The sequence below is a fragment of the Cyprinus carpio genome, chromosome A18, assembly GCF_018340385.1.
Source record: "Cyprinus carpio isolate SPL01 chromosome A18, ASM1834038v1, whole genome shotgun sequence".
Taxonomy (NCBI): domain Eukaryota; kingdom Metazoa; phylum Chordata; class Actinopteri; order Cypriniformes; family Cyprinidae; genus Cyprinus; species Cyprinus carpio.
The window spans coordinates 12,071,149-12,093,897 of record NC_056589.1 but is presented as its reverse complement, the minus strand read 5'-3'; positions in this window follow the sequence as shown (position 1 = coordinate 12,093,897).

The window sequence follows — 22,749 nt, the reverse complement described above, 5'->3', positions numbered from 1 at the left end:
GAAAACAACATGCGCACAAAAACACGTGCGTACGCCTCTCTGGCAGCTGAGAAGGACTTTGTCTTCCTGTTTCTGTTGTGAAGAATTTTCGGAGTCTCTCGTGATACTGCTCGGTGTACAATACGTGTTTTATACATTTACATTTACATTCCATTTAATCTTTAGAGTCAGTACACGTAGTGATCTCGACGTCGGACGATACAAATGAGAACAGTAGAGTAAGACACACTCACGATCAACAAGGAGAGTGCTAACAGCAAGCGGTATACAAGTGCGAATGACATAGTTCTACATTATCTTATAGTTTACAGAACACCGAACTGCCAGGTTTTTTTTCTTATTCTGTTTTTTTTTTTTTAATGCAATATGATTAGACTCAAGAAAAAAGAAACAGGTAAGTACTAGTCATTGATTTACGGGGTGTTCTACAGATGGCGAGCATGCGAATCGCTCAAGATGAGGTCTTTAGAGTTTTTCGTTTGAAAATGAGTAAGTACGCAGCTGTTCGGAATTGAGACTCATCAAGGGTCCATTCCACAGCTAGGGCGCAGTACAGAAAAAATCAGTGAGAATGATGTTAACCTCTTATGGGATGGCACCACAAGGCGTCGTTCACGTCACGCATTTTGCAGAGTGCAAAACTCTCTGGAGGGCGCATAAGATTGAACGAATGAGCATTAGGTAAGTTGGCGCTGTGCCACGTGGTCGTTCTTGTACGGAAAGCATCGAGTACCTTGACTTTAATGCGAGCGGCTTACTGGTAACGCCAGTGTGAGGACCCTGATGAGTGTAGAGGAGTAACATGAGCTGTTTTTTGGACTCATTGAAGACAACCCTCGCTGCTGCATTCTGGATCAGTGTCATTGAAGACAACCCTCGCTGCTGCATTCTGGATCAGTGCAATTCATTATAGCACCTCAATTAGAGCCAGAGCCATTGAAAAACAGAGTTGCGACTTGCGCTTCTGACAAGGAATGGGTCTAATCTTCCTAATGTTTTGATAAGGCAGATCTGCAGGACGGGTCGTTGTAGCAATATGGTCTGTGAAGCTTAATGGTCATCCATTACACAACTCCTAGGTTTCCTGGCTGTCCTTAGGAGTTTAGTAAAAAAACAAAAATGGTTGACGACCCCCAGCTGGTACAGAGAAGTTGTGATTGAAACGATGGGTTAGCTTGGAACCACCAGCATTTCAGTCTTAGTAAGGTTAAGCTGAAGGTGATGGTACATTCATCCAGTCTAGAAATGTCACTCTTATAGGACAGGCTGACATGCTTGCCTATGCAACTACGTTCCGTCAGGTCATCTGTTGGAATGCAGATGCGGTGGAGTTGAGTGTCCCATTCAGCGGTTATAGCAGTAATAGGAAAGCTTGCCCATGCTATCTCCTTGATGGACATGCCTCGTTCAATGGTTACCTTTCGATGTAGATGTGTAGCGCGTCGGAGCCCCCTAGTATCGGTCTCCCGAGTGCCTGGAAGCCTTGTCTCTTAGGCCGGATTACGCGTCGCCTTGCCCTACGCTCCGCTGTCCTCAGGTCTCTGCTTTATGGCCGAGCTTAGCATCTTCCCGCTCTTTTCTTCGTGCCAGAGTATGTCTTTTCGAGAAATATTCGTCCGCCCACCGATCCCCTTCCTACCTGCGCTCGCCCCGCGCTCATGCTACCTCGAGGCTCCCCTCCCCCATCCGACCGCCTCGCGCCTCTCTTGCTCGGCCTGCTTTGACCCGTCTTCCCACTGCGCTGCGCTCAGTTCCAGAGAGTGCCATCTTTCTGAGGTCTGGCAGGGAATGATTGGTGATTACGTCCAAAGCGAGACAGGTCCAGCAATAATGAGTACTGGGGGATTTTGAAGTGCTTTTGCCAGTCGCCGGGCGTCCGGAACGCATGCATTCGTTGGACCCGCCGTGATCAGCAGACTGCTCGTCCCCACGCCGTGTCTCGCACAGTGCAACACCGATCTTTGCCGTGTTGCCGCCCGCTTTGCGCGTTGCCACCTTCTGCCAGAATCACAGAGTTATCCCTGGACGGTTACCGTTCCGGTACTCTGCAGAGAACACCATATGCGACTTTGGCGCCTTTTTCGACACGTTAAACACATGCGATACCCGCTCTCAAGTGCTCCTCTTGCACAGAGATCCATGCATGGTATAGTAAGGCCTGAGTCTTCCGCTGCGTCCTCGTCGTTGTCTATGACATCGTTGCCCCGCCGGATTTACTGAGGACACGATGGTTCTTTTCAGCAGTGGCTTACCAGCGCACTTATGGTGTGTTCTTTCGGAACAACGGCATGAGGGAAATGTTCCAGAGTGAAAGAGAGGAAGTTGATAATGTGAGGTAAGTGAAGGTTATAACTGAAGAAGAAATGCTTGAAGGAGGTGATTTGGTGGGGATCAGGATCAAGTGGGCAATTAGTAGGATGACCTGGACCAGGTAAGTTTTGGGAACCGATGAGTCGTCGTCTGAGAGTGGAAGAGGAAGGAGGGAGAGAGAGTGTGAGCATTAGTCGTTTGGGAGTATCCTCAGTCTGCTGGCTGTGGAGCTTGGTCGCGATTCGCTGATGGGTCTTGTCTTATTGGTGAAGCAAAAACTGCAAACCGTCGTCAGCTGAAAGGTCGATGAAGAGGAGGAGGAGGAGGGAGGAGGCGGAAAAAAATTAGAAGAGAAGGAGAAGCGGTTTGAAGAGTGTCCGAATTGTCACAAAGTTGTTAATCTTGTCGATTGTCATATTAGGTTTTAGCAGTGAACCGTTTGGCAGAGAAGGAAGAGAGGAGAGACTGATACCACAATGAGGTCGGTTTCAGAGTTTTCTTGATTTCTGCCAATTTCCTCTCTGCAGCCATGACCTGAGTTTCTAGAGGATGTTCACGGAGAAAAAAAACACAATCGGACCAGCCAGGGGGCAGATGGCGTGGTTGCGTGCTGGTTCTCGCCGGATCAGTGGGAAAAGTTGTCCAAGCAAAGAGGTTAGCGTGGAGCCTTACTAAAAGTGTCCGTAGCACTGGTCGTTCCAGAGCTGAAAACTGCTGAGAGTGAAAGGAAACTCCAGCGGAGGATGCACCCACCGCGGATAGGTCGCAGAGGAGAGAGCTGGCTGAGGTGTCCTGGCACGGTGACACGGGATTGGAGCGTGTTACGCTCAGGAGTAGTGCTAGATCTGCAGTAATCAGGAAGTGATCAGAGTGTGTCCACTGGAGTAACGAAAGTGTCGTCCGCCTGAGCACAGCGCGTGTAGATGGGTCCCAGTTGGTTGCTCGATTTGTGGAGTCGCTGACGTAGTTAGACATCCCGCTGACCGCCCAAACCGAGACGGCGAGCGAGGCACAGTGTTGAAACGTCAAGCAGCCTGGCGGTTTTATATAGGGGGAGTTGACAGGTCAGCCTCAAGCGGAACGATACCACAAGAGGGCTCCACGTACCCGTCTGCAAGGGAATAGTTGGATGCTAGCAGCCACGTCCAACTCCTACAAGAAGTTTCCCCAATTGACCCGGGGGGACGAGATAACATGGACCATCAAAAGTGGGATTTAAACAGGGTGGGGTACGAGTAACAGCAGTTGTGATTCAAAATGAACCGCTTACATGGAGGTGGTGGTTGCAAAGATCAAATTTTCCAATTCGATTTGATATAAGGAGACCAGTTCACTCCACCCGTCCAGATTCGCTGCGAAGGGGTGTGGGAACAAGGGAAAATGAGTGGAGAGGCCTGCGGGAGTGGCAGTGTCCTCAGGTTCGATCAGGGTTATCAGTCAGTGCCATGGGCTGCGCCCAGAATGAGTAGCAATGGAGAAATGAAGTGCTTTTTACAGTGCGGACTGCCAGTTCCAGAGCCCACCTGGAATAGAGAGGTTGGACGTAGAGGTCAGGGGACAGCCTTAGATTTGTCAGGCAGGCACTTCCTTTGACGTACAAGCGTGCTCTCGAGTGTTAGTAGGATTAGTAGAGAATGATGACAAGCACAATAGTGACTGACGCAAGTGTCAACACATTAAGGATTTGAGGATGAGCGTACAAAAAAAGGAAGGCGAGAAAAGCAATATCAAAGGGCCCTGTCGGTGTCCTTGCTCGGAGGAGCGCGCAAGGTAGGTTCGATGGTCTTTACACCGTCGGTCTTCACAACGAGGCGGCTTCACACGAGGGCTGCCGCGACCGCTGCCGCGTGCGGTGACACCTACCAACTTATATATTGGCCGATTACCTGTGATTGAAGTCAGTTGTCACGCCTCCCTATTTTAGCAGCCCGAAACTGTTCCAGTCCCGCGATAGGCAAACGCAAAACCAAACGCCACAATTCACACGTTTTACCAGGGTAAGACACACAGTAATTAAAGCAAGTTTCCCTAGCAACGTGATCACGCCAGTAGTCTAATGAGAAAACGAGGCAAAAACCCCTTACAAACTGCTTGTCCTTCTCTGTCGCTCGACTGTTTTCTTTTTGACAAGCGCTTACAGAACAGCTCTTTAAGTACTTTTACCGGGCTTTCTGGCTATTGTCACGCCTCCCTATTTAGCAGACCGAAATTCCCACCCCGCGATGGAAAACGCAAAACCAAAACCCCCCTTTCACCGGTAATTTTAATTGTGTGCATAGTCTTTTCATTGCTTATAAATTTTTGTTTTTTTAGTTTATAACCCCCGGATCAATTTTTTTAAAACCCTCGCTGCTGATAAAAATGATTTTGAGTTAAAATTTTTAAAAAAATTTTTTAATGCGGTGTTTGGTTGTTTTCTAAAATATCCCCAGCGCAGCGCTCTCTATTTTTATGAAACTCCCAAAACAAAATCATATTTTATTTGATGACTGTACCGGGGTAACTCTCGAGTGAATTTGGGACAGATAAAAGTTATAAATACCAATTGTGATGAAATAAAAATGCTCTGATTTTTTTTTAAGTGGTTGCATTTACCATGTTTTTATGGTACGTTAATGTTTAGCGTGCTATCTTTTGGGTAAATTTTAAAAATTTCTGCCCTTTTTTGGTGATTATAAACCACATCGGTCGCTTTTTTCAACACTCGCGTGACTGAAAGGGGTTTTTACTAGCTTGTTTTTAAGTAGATGTTATAGCTCTTATCTTTCTGAACATGAACGGTCGCGAACACTCTACAGAAGTGGAGAAACTCCCGCCTTGTTCTTAAACCAATACCATATAGCCACAGCTGGGACGCTTTGCGCCCAACGGTGTTTCGTGATGACGCGAAAAAATAACCCTGGCCGTGGGCCGCCGACGAGGCACGATCAAGCCCGGAAGTGAACAGTGGAAACGCGACTGGCCTGGACGCACTACACGCCCGCTTTAAAATGCACGACAGTGGAAAGCGGCTATAGTGCAGGCACGTCAGGGAGGAGTGTTCGCGACACTGCCACAATGGACTGTGGCACTCATTGGTTGTTGAAAAAGGGGAAGGGAATGAATGTATCTAATTTAAATAAAAGGTTACAAGAGTGTAAATCCCTTGAAATTTTACTTTTTTATTTTTTTTTTGGGGAAGATTTCCAAGTAGTAAATGTTTAATTAAAGGAAAATGTATTAATCTAACTTACTGATTTATTATGGCCTTCCTTTTGAAAATAAAACAATGAAGACATGGTCTTAATATAAAAGTGTTAATTTAAAGGGATGTAAATAACTCCTAGAGAAGGTAGTAACGGAGAGAATATGAGGGATGCTGCGTTTTTGTATTTTAATTATACATTATTAGTATTGATGGTATGTTAATGAGTGTTTTTTTTTTTTTACTCCAAGTTTCTTCTCCTCGTGTTCCTTTGTTTTTTTTTTTTTTGTTTAAACAAAATAAATAAATTAAGTGGGGGCAAAAGATAACTTATTCTTAGTTGGAAAACCCCACTAAATGTTATGGGAGCAAATGCATTGGGAATTTGGAGACCCCTTTGTCCAAATCAAAAGAAAATTTGGACAAAGAGTAGACAAATTGTTGAGGATGTATGCAGTTGGAGGGGTCTATTGCTTAAGATGTGAATTTATGTATGTTTATGGTGTTAAGCGATCCAGAGTGCATCCCATGGGGCAGTGAGCAGCCATTTATGCTGGTGGTGGGTCTGGGGATACGATTAATAATGTATAAAACCCACCTGAGGGGAATGAAAATTTAAAAAAATATTTTATTGTTGTTAGTAATGAAGTTAAAGGAATAATGAGTAGTCAGGAGATTTCAATTTGGTCATGGAGGAAGGAATTAGAAAACCAGAGTATGAAAGCTCACAGATCAGTAACAGGGGTTAAGCACTTTTGCCTCAAGCAGGTTGGGAGCTGGGATTGCGAGTGTGTGGCGTTTATGCATCCACAGATTAAGAGTTTAAATATAAACGCTAAACTCATAAATTTATTCAAGATTATGAAATATCTTTTTGTCAGAAGAGTGATGTGGCTAAGAGGTGTATAGAGCTGTGAACTTTTACATTAAACTGTAGTCAGATCCATGCATTAGCGATAATGGCAAATGGATCTTGGGCGGTATGACGAGGAACTTCAATATGGAGATTTAATAAAACTCTACTTCTTATGTATAAGATTTTTAAAGCTAAAATATAGGTTCGGGAATTTATATAACAGAGTACTAATAATGGGTGAAGTTACAACAGTTATTATTTGTGGGAGGCTGGCTAAAGCCCACACTGAGAGGGGAAAATAATACCATACTGCATCATGGAAAAAGAAACAGCAAAATAAGAGAAGTTAAAACTTAGGAAAATAAAATAAGTTGTTACAAGAAAGGCCGGAGAAAAATAAAACATAAGGAGATTCATGAAGAGTTAAAGAATGGTAAAGACCCCCAGTCCCTAGATAATATAGCAATTGCAGTATTGAGAAGAATTTTAATGTATACTAGACAGAAATATTTATTTAATAGTGCAAAATCTGCTAAGAAGGCTACACTGTAAAAAAATTTTATTGTCAAATTAACAGTAACTTAATGGCAACAATTATCAAGTAGATGCTGTATTTCATTCAATCAGTACAAAATGACTGTAATAACTAACCTTAAGTAGTGTTTAGCCTACGTAATATTGAATACAGCATTTTACGTATTATTTTACCATTTCAAAAATACAGCTATACTGTTGATTTTTAATAATTTACTGTATTACTATATCCAGTTATGAAATGTTATTTTAAGTTTTTTATAGTGCTACTGTATAACGTTTAGAGATTTGTAGAAAACCTGTAAAAGTTGCTAGTTTTCAACTGTTAATGGGGAAAAAAAGGAAAAATGGAAAGCTTTACAGCTTGCATGCAAAAAAAGTTTATTTTAAAAAAATTTTAAACAATACATTAGCTTACAAAAATAATGAAATAATTAAAAAAAATGCGAAACTACTTAGAAAGTACGCAACAATTTATGATTAATCAGTAAAAATCATTAGAACATACATTAGTAATAATAATAGAATATATCCGTAACATAAAATGTTTTAAAAAAACAAGACTAAAGAACAAATTTATAATTAAGAGAGTTAAATTACCGTGGACCATAATGGCAAAACAATTAAAAATCTCTTTTTAAAAACACGATTAATTCATTTATAATTAATTAATTTTAAAATCACTGTGAACAATTCATGGAAAGTATTAATAGTTAAAAAATACAAACTTACACACAGTAGACACAAGAGAAAGAAGTTCAAAACAAAGAAAGAAGGTGAGGGATGAAGGCAGGTGAGGGAGGGCTGGTGTCATGTTTTGGGGGAAAAATGACATTTCTGATAATTCCTGCAAGAAAATGATAATTCACGGAGTCCGTGACGTGCTCATGAAACCTAGTCGCGCACTTGAGTAGAGCTCCGCACGTTTGGCCCTTTTTGCCGATTTTTTTTTGTTTGTTTTAATTTAAGTAACTTCTTTAATTAAAATTATTTCTGATGGCGTACACAACCGGAAAACAAGCAGGAGATGTCTCCGTTTCGGCTTCTCCAATTAAGAGGAAATCCAAGCCCACGGACCACGGAGAATGATATATGGTGGTAAGACTGAGCGAATACTGTTTGCGCACTTTGAGGGACATTCTAAGAAACTGAGTTGCCCGTTCAGGGCTCAATGCGGAACCGAATTCGCGCTTCTCACATGGTCAGTTGTTTCAGTCGCTATGCTCCAAATTGGATCTTACGAGGGGAGCTGAGGAGAACAAAAGAAAGTTGTCGCAGATCACGATAGGCGAGTCAGGCCGCGCCGTATCGAGCAACAGGTGGTGGACCTACAGGATCGCAATAGGGCGCAGTAATCTGCGTTGGTTGGATGTGGAGTTGCTCCCAAGGTGTCCGAAAGGGACGCACCTCTATGGGCTTTTTGAAAAGATTCTCTAAGCGACGTGGCTTCCGTCCTCTGGCGGACGCAAAGAGGATTGAAGTGGAATGGGAACGAGGCGCATCGCTGGTTGTACACAAGGCTCTCCTCAGATCGCGCTAAACCACGGGGTTTTCACTCTTTAAACTGTTGCGGTACGGCGGACTAGGGAGCCATCATTTGCGGGCCCCCCCGCCCACTGATCTATATATGACTGCGACGGATCCATCGCGATTCTAAAAACCTGCCAGCAGACAGTGAAGCCACCGACCGACATAGTGTTCGATCACGCCATTGTTTACTAATCCCTACCGGCAGAGAAGCCACCCATTGAGATCACATTCAACACCGTCGCTGTCCGTAAAAATCAACCCGATTGTTGAAAGCAAATCAGTCAACATTGGCTGACTGAGTTTTTTGGGTTTAAAAGTGCTACAGTAAAATGAATGTCGTACTTCAGGTGTTATCTGCAGGTTTGTTTACGGTCTTTTGGGGGCAGGTCTTATAAAGCTATATATTTAAACACGTTTTAGGTGTGTGTGTCTGATGCGCACTGGATTGACACAGGTAATGATCCAACACAAGAAACTATAGCTGTATTTCTCTATGTACATAATCATTCCAGGAAGGTATTAAACATGACACGTATTAGTATCAGCAATGGAATTGAATATATTACAGGTGAATAATACAAATAGAATCTGTATTAATATTGCTAAATATCATACTGAACCTGAGAAAGCTTAACTTGACTATTCTTCGCGGAAATAAAGCCTTTAAATGTTCTCGTTATCCATCTGTGTATAGGTCAAGTTCTTTCTCTGGTATAAGTTATAGATGTGTTATTCTCTTAATGTTCATGGAGAAGCAACCGCAATATAATTTCCAGACTCTCCAACACGATGCGGCAAATATGTTTTACGTATAGCAGTAACATTCGCTCGGTACTATACATGTCCAACAATATTGTATTGCTCTGAAATTACATAATCTTAAGCTAAATTTAACAACCAAAAACCCGAATTATGATATTTACTTACCATGCTGGCCCAAATGGACAGGTGCTGTATGAATGAACGTCATTGTTTTGAAAACATTTGCACTTAGCGCTGCAAAACGGAAGATACATCAAACACACTCTAACTAAAATTATTATAAAGGTTCAGCAGGATGAAGTAATTGTACAACGAGCAAATATAAAAGGGTAATACAGAAAGCCATTAAATCTTTAAAGCTGTGTCCCTATCAGAATTTCAAGAGATAAGTGAGACCTACTCATGTGGTCATTGTTAATATAAGTTGCTCGCGAATGGAGTCGTGGTTCCCGATCTGGATGTTGTTATATCATGATCTTCTCGGATGTTCGTACTGCGTGATGAACGTTAGCTTATTTAATACCCAGGTAGGGTGGGTATAAGCACCACGATCGGATTTAACAACAAACTAGCTACCGTTATGACGATGCCTAAATAGGGTTGTTTTGGTTGCGGAAGATGTGTGATCAGGGGATACTTCAAATTTAAAACGCTCTGACTTGTTTTATGTCATGGTTTCTCATTGAAGAATCAGTACAATTTCTATTAATTCAATTAGAACGAGTACGACCGTAACACTAGGAAAGGATTCCAATATGGCCCCCCCCCCGGGACACGGTGGCATTCACTTTAAGGCCTCAAGACCTGATCGATAATGAGCAGTTACCGCAGCTTCTAATATTATCGACCATCAGCAGATGGTGAGGCGCAACAGGACTACACACTGCGACACGCCCGATGATAGAAACATCCGACGCGAGCAAACTGCTGTCTTTCTTTCCCGTAACTTTCTTCCAGTCGGCGGTACCAGCGCATAAAAGAAGTTGCATTCGCGCCAGTTAGGGAAGAAAATGAGAGAAACAGGCATCCAGAATTTTCTTCTCTATCCTGAAGGTACCATTCTCAATCCAAGGCATGAACCTTAAAAATGTTATACTCCCCAGAAGAAGCGAGAATTTTTTCTCAGATCCCATTCATCCACCAGCTCTCAGTGAACTCCAGCTGGAGCATTTGTATCTAATTGGAGAGGAGATGCTCTAAATATGTTTAGGCGACTGTGTGTCTTTCACCTGTTCACTCTAATGTTTTTACTTCTAGAACTCATAGTTACTAGAAGGTCTCATTGAGCATAACCAGTAGTATCGCTTACTGATTATGGTGTGTTATAATATTTTTGTTTTAGTTGTATTCCTTCTCTTTTCTTTATTTATTTTTTTCTTAATGTTTCTTTTTCTTTATATCTTTTATTTTTATTTATTTATTTATTTAGTTATTTTCAACAGAGATACTATCTAGTCAATATGTGACTTTAGGGGCCAATGTTGGCGCTTTAGTAAGTGTGCAGGTTTTTTTGTTGACGCCACGGATCATAGTAAAGGGTGCTGGCAGATCAAGGTTTGTTTTTGGTTTGATCTGCCATAGGTCATGGAAATTGTGTTTGTTTTTTTTTGAAAGCTGAGGGAAGGATGGGGGTGGGAGGGGTGTTTGATGGTAGACTCAACTGGTTTTGTTTTCAATTTGTATTTGGTCTTACTATGCAGGCTCAGTAATTTCCTGTTGATACCTATGACTGACTTAATAATATTCTAAGTTGTAATATTAATGGCCTAAATGGCCACACAAACGTACAGGTTTTCTGGAATTTTTTGCCGACGAGAAGAAAGATTGATATAGTGCTAGTTCAAGAATATCATTTGAAAGAGGAGGATGTTACACAGGTGTAATAAGTTTTATGACGTGGTATCTCATTCATCTTCCGATACTAAAACCAAGGGTGTTCTATATTGGTGCGGAGGACTTTAAATATTACTATTTTAGATAAAGGTTGTGATACCGACGGTAGAATAACACATATATAAAAACAATAGTGGAGAATAGGAATATTGTATTTATTTCAGTTTATGCCCCTTGTACTCCTGACCTACTTTTTTCCTCGGTTTTGTCTACCTATCTTTTAAAAATTTTCAGATTTGAAAATGTATTGGGTTGCAGACACACAAATTCTGTAATGTCGCATATCCTAGATAGATCTGGACTAAAGGAATCACACTCTCAAGCCTTCTGTTCTGACAAAACTTAGGCAATCTGTAACATCAGCTTCATGGTGGATAGTTGGCGTTTAATTACATCCTTCTGCAAGTCTTTCACTTTCTTTTTCTGCCACTCATAAATCCTATTTGCGAATTGACTATATTTTCATTTCTACTTCTTTATCTTCAGTGTTCGTGATGCCGATATATGTTCCTTATCTGTGTCGGATCATGATGGAAATTTGTGCAGATTATCTTTGATCCCCTCGGCCATCTCGTGCAACTAGATGGCGATTTAACTCTAAATTGTTACAGGATGAACCACTTTTGCAGTCAATTCAGAAATAAATTTGCTGAGTTTATTGAAATTAAACAAGGCTCAGTGGATGATCCGCGAACACTTTGGAATGCAGTTAAAGGATTTATAAGGAATAACTCAATTTCATATGCCTCTTTCCTTCAGAAAAAAACGACATAAAAAGATAGCTGAACTGGAATCACAGCTCCAGAATCTGACTAGAGACAACTCAACGTTGTTTCTCAGACAGTACACTCAGCAAAATTATGGCGGTTAGGTCCGAACTTAATTCATTACTGAGATCCAGGGCAGAATTCCTGATTCAAAGATGGAGGCAGAATTTATTATTTTCAAGGAAGTAGACCAAGCCACCTTTTAGCTCTAAGAATACGCAACAGTGAAAAATTTGCTAATATTTCAGCAGTGAAATCCCAATCCGGGCTCATTATGACAGACCCAAAAGACATTAATATTTCTTTTCATTCTTTTTACTCTAACCTCTATACTTCTTCTGCTGTTGGTGACCCTGATTCTCTTTTACATCTTTTTTGTCCAATCTTGATCTACCATAGGCTGTCAGTCTTCGGATTCGGATTACCTGGCTGAACCGATTAACTCTTCAGGAGCTGGAGTCAGCAATCTGGTCTATGGAACAAGGGGAAATCCCCAGGTTTAGATGGTATTCCAGTCGAATTGTATTCTACTTTTTGGTCGGATTTAGGCCCCCTTATGTTAGATATGATAAATTTTTTCAGTTACTCAAGGCTCATTTCACCCATCTATTAATATAGCTGTTATTTCTCTCTTGTTAAAAAAAGATAAAGATCCGACTTCTTGCTCTAGTTACCGGCCACTTTCTTTATAGGGACTGATGTTAAATTGTATGCGAAGGTACTGTCTCGTCGTCTAGAGAAATTTATGAACAGCTAGCTAGTTCATCATGACCAAACAGGGTTCATTAAATCTCGCTCAGCTTCGGACAACTTACGCAGGTTATACCATATTATTAACTCAACTAATAGTTCATCTTCCCCTTGTGCAGTATTATCTCTAGATGCAATGAAAGCTTTCGACCAGCTAGAATGGAACTATTTATGGGGCGGCTCTACAGCATCTGGTCTAGGATCGAGTTTCATAAACATGATAAAAGTTCTGTACTTCAATCCAGCAGCCTCTGTTCTCACAGGTTCTGTTTGCTCTAACCCATTCTTTATAACCTCGAGGTACTCGTCAGGGTTGCCCGCTTTCTCCTCTGTTACGTTTGCATTATCCTTGGAACCCTTAGCTCAAGCGGTCCGACGATCTCAAACTATTTCTCCCATAATTATAAGGAATACTCAGCATCATATTTCTTTATTTGCTGATGATATCTTATTTTTTTGGAGAAGCCGTCACATTCTATTCCTCATGTATTGAATTTATTTGGCCATTTTGGATCTCTCTCTGGGTTTAAAATTAATTGGAGGTAAGTCATGTCTACTTCCCCTCAATTCTAAATTTGATCCCACTTCCCTTTCGGCATCTATTCCATTGGTTCAAAACTTTAAGTACTTGGGGATATATGTTTTTCCTTCTCTGCAAGAAATCCTTTCAAAAAAAAACTATAACAGTATTCTATCCAAAATATCCTCAGATTTGGAAAATTGGTCTCGTCTTCCTACTTCATCTTCAGGCTCGTATATCGGTGATTAAAATGAATGTTCTCCCACGTATCAATTTCTTTTCTTCGATGATTCCTCTCCCTCCACCAGTTGGCTACTGGAACAAACTTGATGCATGTGTTTCACGGTATTATATGGAATGGGAAACGTCCTCGTATTAAACTGACTACCTTACAACAAAGTAGATTACAGGAGGTCTTTCTCTTCTCCTAATTTTAGACGTATGCTCAAGCCTTTTCCCTCCGCCCTTTATCAGTTTGGTTTGACCCTGATGCTTCTGTATCTTGGAGAGCAATTGAGGAATCTATTGTGTATCCATATAAATTGAAGCATCTTGTTTTTTCTGGGGTTCCACTTAGGCAGTGTAAATCTAGGTTTGGTCCCATTGTAACCCATTCCTATCCACATGGAGGGATGTTGAAAGACGTTTACAACTAGTTACAATATGGCATAAGCATTCACAAATTTCCACAACAATAATCTTTTATCAGGCAATACTCCATTGTTTCATTGTCCGCAATGGACTCATCATAAAGTAAACAACTCTGGGAGATATCTATGATGATAGTGGCTTACAATCCTTCCAGAATCTTAAAACTCAATATAATCTGCCAGGCACTTCCTTTTTTATGGTATTTGCCGCATTAGATCGGCCCTACGGGCATATGGGGTGCACTGGAACTCTCATTGCCTATTCACCCTTGCGCCAAAACTAATCCTTCCCTCTGAGGGAATTTCCCTCTTCTGCTTCAGTCATCTACCTTTTTCTTCTCCCGTGAGCATTCATACCAAACCTTTACCTATTACAACTGTCTGGGCTAAGGATCTTAATGAGGATGTACATGTTTTATTTTCGGATCAGATATGGGGAATTGCTGCATAGGGTTTACTTGACTCCAATGAAACGTTTTCATATGAATCTGTCTTCTCCTAAGTGCAATCTCTGTTCACAAGGATCTTTAGGCACATTTTTGCATTTTTTTTGGGAGTGCCCCTCTCTCTCTCTTTTTGGTCTCTGTTAGCTGTTAGCTGCTCTCACTGCAGCCAAAAAAGTTGCTAGTCAACCGTTGGAATCCTCCTCACACAATGGGACAGACGAACCTGGGCGGTTTATATTTGTTGGACATTATCTTGATGGAACTCTCAACTTCTCGTATACATGAATCTAATGTGAAAACTGTTAATTTATGGCATTCATCTTTGTAAAAAAATCTTTGTAAATATTATTTTATTGTATTTTATGTATTAATATTACTTAATTTATTTTTATTATTTATTATCTATTTTTACTTTATGTATTTATTTATTATTTTTCTTCTCTACCCTTAAGTCTACCAGGGGGTGGGATGGGTTGGGATGGGTTCGAAATATTGTACAGTTGCTTCTTTGCTTGATACTACTGTTTACAGAAAAAAAAAAAAAAAAAAAAAAAATCAATAAACAGTGTTAACAAAAAAAAAAAGAAATGATAATCACAAAAATCAATCACTGAGTCCAAACATACAACTAATCATCAAAACCCTCACATTATCAACACCTTTAAATGATGGGCAAAAGCTTGTGCATAGGGCCCCGCAGCGACTTGAAATTGCCTGAATTTTTTTTTCATTAATATTTTTTAACTCAAAAGTAAACATACAATGTACATTTTGATGGATAATTGCAATCACAAAACAAAAAAAAACATTTGTAGATCATCCACGTAACCACACACAGTATTAAGAATCAATGGTTCACAAACTTTTGAACGGGGTCATTCTTAATAAATTCAGTTATTTTTTGTCTTGTGGACTTAATGTAAACATCCTTTATATAAAATTTCTTGCCCAGGACAGTACTATATAAAAAAATAATTTTGTATGATCTCTTATTCTGTTAAAATTTTTTACAGATTCTGCAAGGGGTTCACAAACTTTCAGTCGGCATTGTAAATGTATTAATCATCGATTTTCAGTAAGATTTACTAAATATAACATTTCTGCTATTTTCTTTTTAATTTGAATCATGCTTAACAGATACCGGTTTTCTGGCAATTCACTCCTTGATTTGCTTTCATAAAAGCAAATATAATGCATTATTTCAAAGCATTTATTTGTTAGTGTGGCCCTTAAAGGATTAGTTCAATTTCACATGAAAATTACCCAAGCTTTACTCACCCTCAAGCCATCCTAGGTGTATATGACTTTCTTCTTTCTGATGAACACAGTCAGAGATATATTAATAAATATCCTGACGCATCCAAGCTTTATAATGTCAGTGAACGGGACCAACGATCGGTATGAAGCTGAAGAAAATGTCCCATCCACATTCATCCGTTATAAACCTTCTCCACATGGCTCCGTGGGGGTTAATAAAGGCCTTCTTATGCAAAGTGATGCGTTTGTGTAAAAGAATATCCATATTTAATAAGCTATGAAGTGAAATATCTAGCTTCCGCCAAACCGCCTTCAACTTACGAAGTAAGTGTAAAACTCTCGCATTTCAAAAAGCTTAAGCTATGTCCTATGCCTTCCCTATTTAACTTATGGGAAAAGCATAACTAACGTGATGCCAGTTCCATTTTTTTCATAACTTGAATCGCATTTCAAAATGTTTAAGATGTTTCATATTTTTCTTCATTACTTGTTTAAATATGAATTTTTTTTTTTTTTACACAAATGCATCGCTCGGTCGCTTCAGAAGGCCTTTATTAACCCCACAGTTTTTGGTTATGGGGAATTTTGCTTTATTGTCAATTCTTCCACCATGTACAGTACATACATACAGAGAATCGAAATTGCGTTACTCTCAGACCCCCGGTGCATACAGATAACACTAAACAGTAGAGCCTAAAAATCTAGATCAAATATAAAATATAAGATTAAAAACTATACAATAAGGGAATGTAAAAAAGGACATAATAGAAAAAATAAAATAAAAATACGGTTAAATAAAAGCAGCGCAAGGCACATGGCAGATAGTGCAAACCAGTGAACAAACAGTGCAGATAAAAATATTTTTAGTGCATAAAAAAATAGCTTATTCAGTCTGATTAAAAGTGACAAAGTGACAAAGGGCTCAGAGCAGTTATTTTATTAAACTGACTGATGAGGAGGTAGAATGATGTCAGTTCCATGGTGAATGAGGTAGTGAGCAGACCACTGCTGCACAAAGTGACTGGTGCATGTCATCGTATGTTAGAGGGAGGGGAAGGGGGGGTGGAAGGACCTGGAGATGTGGGATCTGGGGAGGGGGGGGAGCCGTGTGGAGTACGTTTATGATAGATGAATGTGGATAGAAGCAGTTTCATCAGCTTTATACTCGTTGGTATTACTCACCGCCATTATAAAATTTGGATTCGTCAGGATATTAATTAATATATCTCTGACTGTGTTTTATTTTCATTTGAAAGTGAACTAATCCTTTAAAAAGTAATTCACATTGTGAATGTATTTGATTGCCAAAAACAGAAAGCAATAATGTCAAGCAATTTTAAAACTTACCTCAGGAAAAGACATTTAATGAATATATTAAACTGATATGATATGACTGATATGAAACATTTTTATCAAGATAATTTTTGGCCATTTCAATCAGCCCTATGAATCACAAATGAGTGTAAACTCCATGAATGAAATGAGCACCGCACAACTGCAAATCAAATAAACTGCACTGCTGTTTCGGTGTTGTCTTTCCGAATCTGGTATTGTTTTACTTGTTTAAAAAGAAATGTTACAATTATAATTTAAAAAATATATAAATTCTGTGAGTTATAAAAAGCATATTTGTTAAATGAAAACTGTGAAGAGAACAGAATTACATTTTTAAACAGACTTCTCTTTTTTTTTTTTTTTTTTTTTTTTTTTTTTTACAAACATTTGGTTATTTCTGGCCTTTTCCACCATTTTTAAGATTTTTCTAAATATTCAGACACACATAATTCTGAGATTACTACAGATATTGGCTCCATTGCACACCCCAATGATTACTCTTACCCGAATGATTCTGCCAGTCATATTGTGCAAACTCCGAATGAAAGATGAAACTCTTTCTGCTCGCCTGCAACTCAGAACTGCATTTCGAATTTTCAGGATTTATCCTGACAAGAAACCTGTAAATTAAAAGAAAAAAAAAAAAAAAAAAAAAAAAAAAAAAGTGATCACACTATGTAGCATCATCTCTAATACGTCATGTCACAATAAGGGATAAGCTCTAAACATTCATTTATGCAAAAGCCCATTGGTATTACTAATGGAATTTAATTTGTAACAAAAGTGTATGAATGAAGTGAAATTTGTTGGAGCCTAGACGTCTGATCTTTTTTTTTATTTATTTTTTTTCAAGATGGAAGGTCTCATGAAACTAATAACATCCCTCTCGCCTGGTGTTAAGTTGGGTTAGTTCACCCAAAAATTAAAATAATGTCGTTTATTTACTCACCCTCATGTCGTTCTACACCCGTAAGACCTTCGTTCATCTTCGGAACACAAATTAAGATATTTTTTGAATCAGTGAGGATATAACTATAACTTAATATGTGTTCCGGAGATGATATTATTGAACGGGGGTGGCGAACGCCGGTCCTGGAGAGCCGCAGCCCTCCAGAGTTCAGCTCTAACCCTAATGAAAACTCGCCTGTCTTAGCTCTCTAGTAACCCTTCAGACCTTGATGAGCTTGTTCAGGTGTGTTTGATGAGGGCTGAAGCTAAACTCTGCAGGGCTGCGGCTCTCAGGACCGACGTTCGCTTCGTTACCCCGTTAACATCAACGCCGCGGGCAGTTAAACTAAAACATTAACGCTATTACTGACATTTTGGTTTGCATAAAAAAAATTAAGATTTTTTCACTTACAAGATATTTACGGCGAACTTTACAGATAGCGTCGCGCGGCGAAGGCTCAAAGTTAACTGAAAGAGTTCTTCACAAAATGTTAGTTTGTGGTTGTTTTTCGCAGTCATTTCGTATTACTGTATTTAAATTTACAGTAACATGTCGCAGACTACATTGAAAGATTGCTGTACACAGCTTATACACTAGTAAAATGTTGAGTATAAACCTTGAATATCGAAATCGCGGTCAGTTATTCTAAACTAACATTAAATCTATTAGAATGTCTGTATGCATGAAAATATTAATATTTATTACTCACCAGATGAAGCACGTTTCCAGGTCGCAGAGAAGACACGCTGTTTCCGACATTACAGGAAAAACTCTTTCAAATGCGCTCTCTTGAACCCTGCACTGACAGATATTAAGAGTGTTAATGCATAGCACCCAGTCCTGAATTATTTTTATGTAGAAATAGCAGTTTTACCTGCGAAATTCTGTGTGGTGTTTTTCGCGGTCAGTTTGCACTAATGTATTTTGATTTACAGTAATTGATAATTTCCCAGAATGCATTGAAATTCTACAGTAACATACTGTCAACCGTGTACACAGTACTCCACTGTTGAGAATACAATATAATACTGTGAAAACATCCAAATCTACAGTAACACACTGTACACAGCTTATACATCAAGAAACTGTTGAGATTAACAGTATAATACTGTGAAAACAACAGAAATCATTTACAGTGTAGCATTTAAATAAAAACAAAAAACAAAAAGAAAAATCTGCAATAATGAGTATAAGGGATGACGGGTTAGTTGAAAGAAAGAGGAAGTTAGAAATAGTTAGGGTTTTAAAGATTATTACCAAGCTCTTTATAAACCAGATTCTGAATGTTTGAATACAAGTGAAATTAAAAATTACAAGTCAACAAAATAAAGTGTTAACCTCTCCAATAACAGAAGAAGAGATTTTAAGAGCTATTTAAAAAAAAAAAAAGTAAAGCAGAAAAATGTCCAGGTAGTGATGGATTTACAAATGAATTTTACAAAGAATTTAATAAACTGTTGTCCTCAATATTGTGTGAGGTTTTAAAATTGGATTCTAGTAAAGCATGAGTGGCCACAGACATGGAACTCTTCTATTACTGGTATGAGTTTAAGAGAAATAGCAAGAGGTCCAGATTTTTAAACCAAATACTTTTGATGATGTATTTAAGTTTTGAGCTAGCAAAGGATTTAAAAGATTTTATCAAATTTATGGAGACATGAGATGGAGACATGTGAGAGTGTAGGGGGAAAAAATACATATTGTCTAGGGCATTTATTTTACAAATATCTTAAAATAAGAAGTTATTTAAAAGGATGAGATTAAAATTATAGATGATATTCACCCTCTGTTGTGTTTTATGATTAAAGTTAGTAAAATTAATGGAGTAGATAACTTGATAGGTCGAATAAATAATATATTAAAAAAAAATTAAGGATATGGGTTTATATAATATTAAAACAAAATGGGAAATTGAATTAGATGATAAAATAACAGAAGGAGATTGAAAACAAAGTTTAAAAAGAAAATGTAAGAACTACGCAATCTCCATATTGGCAAAAGTATGCTTGGAAAATTAATATTCGGTATTTTATAACACCAGAAATATCTTTCAAATATAATCACTTATCTTCAGCATGTTGGAGAAACTGTGGTGAACTTAAAGCTCATTATACTCATATATTTTATACTTGCAAAATAACAGAAAAAAAAAAATTGACAAGTAAATTCAGGTAATAGAAGAAATTAAGAAATTAAATATAATAAAAGTACTAAATAAAGTTTTGGGTATAGGACCTATGCTACATAGTAAAGATGAGTGTTTTATATTTATTTAGAATACTGAGAATTACAGCTTTTTAAAACAATAACAAAATTTTGGAGAAGACAAGAATCACCACTTTTGAATGATTTGGTTAGATTTACTCTCTAAAGTACACTATATGGAGAGCAGGGGCGGACTGGCCATCGGGAGCACCGGGACATTGCCCGGTGGCCTGATGGTCATTCTGGCCTGCCGGCTGCTGCTGTGTGCAGTCGATCAGGCTGACGTGCAATAGGCTGGGATACAACTTCGAATTAATTGACGGATTTATGAATCTACGAATCAGGCGATTGCGGAGTGAAAATGACACCACTACATGACCCAACATCAGCGAAGCACTGCCTAATTGGCTATATCCAGAGGCAGGCTTCATCTTAGAAAACCGTGCAAAAAACAGAGCGTAAAAGCAAAGGAGGAGCAGAGCGGGAACGTATATAAAAAGAGAAAAAGCCCTGGCCACAGACGCATTAAGTTGATGCACAAATCCCAGCCATGTTCACCAGTAAGTGAGCAGGTCGGTCAGCATTACATTTACAGTCGTGGCCAAAAGTTTTGAGAATTACATAAATATTGGAAATTGGAAAAGTTGCTGCTCAAGTTTTTTATAATAGCAATTTGCATGTACTTGTAGCGTGAACCAGACAAATTAAAGATTCGATCGGGAGCCTGGTTGTAACATGAGCCGAATTCCACAGAAAGGCAGGATGTTGTAAATCAACTCCTAGCACCACAGTCTGATAACCAACCAACTCTTTCAGAGAACAGCTTTCAACATTAACACAATTAGAAGCAATTATTGACAATTTCAGTTCGAAGAAAGAGATTGTCTATTTGGGGCAAGTAATCGAAGAGATGGACAGTCTGACCCTCACATGTAAAGCCATGAGAGTAAACAAGATCGTTGGATTGACTTCCCCCCACCTAGCAGAACTAGACTGAAATTCCTAAGGAGACCTGTTAACCCCTCTGGTCTTCACAGGACATATCCTTACTCCCCAGAATGGCACAGAGAATGCCTTCCAATGCATATATGCATCAAAATGAACTCAAAAAAGACTTCTAAATGGATATCAGTCCATTGCTCAACTCCATATCATACATTAACCCACACATTTGATTATAATGTTTCTAATCACTTATTGTGTATGTCTTTTTAAATAACTCTTGAATAGCTTAAGGGATCATATTCATGTTTAGTATGTGTGTGTTCGAATCTTCTTGCTTGAAACGTTTCTGACCATCAGTTATTTGTCAAATGTATCATATTCTTGTTATAGGAATCATGTCCAAATTATACCCTGCAAAGAGCGGGAAAATTCGGACCTCGTGCTTGATAAGATAACATATGATTTATGAATGGGTGGGACAAACAATGCAACACCCTGAGAAAAGACAATATCTAATTGGTCAAGACAAGATTTGAGGTGTGGCCAAAAATGCAGTTTAAATACTCAGGACACCATCAAATTTTGCTTTTAGCTTTGAGCTTGTTTTTAGCTTTTGCTATCAGTCATGCCGGCTTTTAGCCTGCTTTTTAGCTGCTGTTTTTAGTCATGCTTTGTCATCACTTTTAGCGTTCTTCGAGCGCGGTTCCAGCGTGCTTCGGCCTGCACGCCTGCTGCTACTTAGCCACGATGAGAAGAAACACCACCTAGTCTCGTCAAACTTCTGTTCTTTTACGTTAGTTTTTTTTCTTTTCCGTTTGAGAGTTCGTGTTCTGAGTTAAGTTTTGTAACGCCGAGTCTGACCTCGCGTGCCCGTCTGAAACTACAACCAGCCCACAACTCCGCATCTTCAGCCTACGCCCAACCACGGGCTTCCCAAGACGTCACTTCAACGACTACTGAACTTCCAGCCAATCAGCAACCTCGGGAAACCCCCTTTTCAGCGACAACAAAGGGAACCCCGTTACACAGGCATCACAAGTAACGTACCTCCAGACTCTGATCTGTACTGGTGTTATCTAATATAATTTTAACCTAATTGATGAACTCAATGTTAAGTGATTGATGGTTGTTCATGTCTATGCAATTTCACATATTGCTGTAAACTTGGGATTTCACATTTTCATTCTCTTAAACTCATTCTTTCCTAACGTTCTATCCTCCTGCAACTTGTGTGAATGTGTGAGTGCGTGTGCTTATGTGTTAGATTAGTTGATATGTCTTAAGATTTATCAAATAAAGCCTTATTTATATTGAAAAGAGAAGTGTCTTGTGTTTTGTGCTTACAAGTTAATGTCTTAATCTGCCGATCTTGTTACTGTGCTTATTAATAGTGTTGTCACTATACTTTGCATGCTAATATCCAGCGCAGATTTTATGTTATACGGCTCGTTCAGTAAATCGCTGGCCGTTTCATTGATCAGACCGGTGGAGCAGTGATTCTGTTCCAAATTCCCTTCAAAATCTTAAATGATTCCCTTTGAGCTAAATTTACCTGTTTCCCTTACAGTATTATGGTGGTGTGTGTGTGAGATCCGTGACGTAAGCAGCGCGCGACCGCTTGAATAGAATGAACGCAGAGGAGGCTGTAACTCAAGTCCTGCTCTTCATTGTTAGACGGGCAGTAAGTGAACTTAAAGTTAACATCTGAGATCGTACAATAAGGTAGAAATTGAGCGTTCCTCATTTTTGTAATGCCTTGTTTATAGCTAAATTGATTTCACTGCGTGTTCCAGTGCCTCTCAAAAGCTATACTCCCGCCAGGGAATCTCAGTCACCGTTCGCTGAACGGAGCTAAA